Source organism: Cavia porcellus, unplaced genomic scaffold (genome assembly GCF_034190915.1).
Source record: "Cavia porcellus strain 051 isolate PalLab524CR breed Dunkin Hartley unplaced genomic scaffold, mCavPor4.1 scaffold_1, whole genome shotgun sequence".
Taxonomy (NCBI): Eukaryota; Metazoa; Chordata; class Mammalia; order Rodentia; family Caviidae; genus Cavia; species Cavia porcellus.
Window position 1 is genome coordinate 63,757,477 of NW_026947484.1, and position 2,431 is coordinate 63,759,907.

Below are 2,431 nucleotides of genomic sequence, written 5' to 3' on the forward strand. Positions count from 1 at the left end.
GGTGACCTTGTATGCCAAGCTAGTGACCAGAGGTCATGTAGACTGGTAGTCCTCAGCTTTTTCCATTAGGAACCCTTGTGACAATCTAATGACAGTTACCATGGCTACATTCAGGAAAATAGTCATATGTGCATCAAAATTTCTGTATGATTTCCAGGGCTGTGTGGAAGAGGAACTTGGCAGTATATGATGGGACCTTTGTAGACAGTCAGTGAGGGTGTTCTGGGGTTATGTTTATGTCCCAGATCACGCAGAGTATTAAAGAGCTTTGATGGGTGGATAAAGTAACCCCTCTGCAGGAAATGATTATGCTCATAACCACATATTGATAATAGAAATAGAGAGGAAGGGGCAGGTTTGAGACCTGTTTTACAGGGAGGATTTGCACAAGTTTGGAATGGACCAGCTAGAGATGGGGATTGAAGGAAAAGTCCAGGCCATTTGTGTGTTCTCAGCCCAACGGCCTCCACCATCCTTGTCCAGGGCAGTGTTATCCTCTCCTCTCAACGCTAGTCCAGGACCATTTCCTTTGCTCCTTCTTTTCCTTAGAGGTCAGTTTTCATGTCTAGTGATCTCAATGTGGACATGTTGGAGGTCCATTCAACCTTTTAGGGGGATTCTGTCTGTGCTGTGGAGAATCTACTCAGTAACTCATGCATGCCCATCCCCATTCGTAACCTGTTTGACCCGGCCAGGGACCCCATTTCCTCATAGACTCACCGTGACTAGAGAGAGGACTGTTCCTGTGACCCCCTTAACTGTACCATGGCTGTATGAGGAGTTTCCTAAAGGGCTTTCCCCCAGGATTTATCAATCTGTGAGTCAAAACATTGCATCACAAGTGATTAAATGCAGCAACTCCAAACTGCCTCAAGTGAAGGACATTAAAATTCAGAGTACAAATACTCTCAGCATCAGTTTCCCTGGTAGTAAAAGCATAAATTGTCAGTGCCAGCCACATATTCCTTGATCCCAGCCATACTTGCAAACAAGTAATAGCTGCTTTTGGAGAAAGCTTCTGGTTCTGTAAGAAGTCTTGAGAGGGGCTTCTAACCTATCCGTTTTTATTAAAAAGAAATTAGAAAGTTATTGGGTAAGTCAGGAACCAGAAAATACTTATTTAATGTTATTTGGAGTTATAATTTTAAGTTCTCTCCATTTTATGGAGCTCTCTGCCTCAGTGTAGATTATTTGTGTTTAGTGAACTATTTTCTAATTTGCATGTGAAGCAATGCACATAGAGTTTGACCAGTGAAGACATTTGTATTACTTCATGGGCTAAATATTGCTAATAAGAGAGCCCTGCCTTGACTGATGCATGTAAGATTCTGTCGGAGTTGACAAGTTATCAGGAGCTCATCGCCTTACATGCGAGAGCTGTACATTTGTCTCAGAATGGCAGTGACATGAGTGTATTCATGTGCTTTCAGACAAGCTTGAGAAAATGAAGTCTGTTTGTCTGTGTGTTCTGGTGATATACAGGTGAAGCATCTGCCACTTTATAATGAAAACAAAGCTATGTGATTCAGTTATACTAGTGCACATACAATGGTTGCACAGAGCAGAAAGTTGCTTCCTAAAGTTGTACATGAAATAGGGGCTTACTTGGAAGGAGGAAGAAAACTTTCACAGTGATCCAAGGTCAGGAGTCATAACTGGGTTTGCCTTCACAGCTGGGCTGCATTTTTAGAAGCTTTGGAAACTGGCTACTACCAGTCACATTGGTCCTGGTGGTGAGTGTGACTTCCTGTCCATTCTCTTTCTGTGATAATTTTTAACTTTGTTTACACTGTCACACATATTAAAAACAATAAGACCCAACATGATAGAACCAATGGAAATAGAAGAACAAAAGCATGGTAGGACTTCACAGCAAAATGATATTAAATCAGCAATGGCTACTATGATGTCTTGTTCATACCATTACACATAATAAAATCAAACAAAACAGAATAAAACCATTCCAACCAATGAATGAAAATATTATAAGACTTCAAAGGATGGGAAACCATGATTACCATCAAATCTTATGTACTCTTACTGTTTCTTACCCTAGGGAGACTATACGGTATTTATACATGTAAGTTTGATTTATTTCACTTATGAGTATGGTCTCAAGTTGCATTCTTTATAGCTGAGTAGTGCTCCATTGTATAACAATATCGTATCTTTTTTATCCATTCTTCAGTTGATGGGCACTTAGGTTGTTTCCAAGATCTAGCTATTACAAATTGTGCTGCTATAAACATGGGTGCACTTATATCACTGTGGTATGATGTTTTCAGTTTTTTTGGAATATGCCCAGAAGTGGAATAGTTGGGTCAAATGGAACTTCCAATCCCAGCTTTTTGAGAAATCTCCAGACTGACCTCCACAATGGTTGCACCAGTCTACATTCCCATCAACAGTGTAGGAGAGTTCCTTTTTCCTT

The 2,431-nt window shown here is 40.4% G+C and overlaps 1 pseudogene; it reads right to left on the bottom strand.

The window, feature by feature from the left end:
* Positions 1 to 425: 425 nt before the first annotated feature.
* On the bottom strand, positions 426 to 510 carry LOC111757537 (U6atac minor spliceosomal RNA; annotated as a pseudogene).
* Between the last annotated feature and the right edge of the window lie 1,921 nt (positions 511 to 2,431).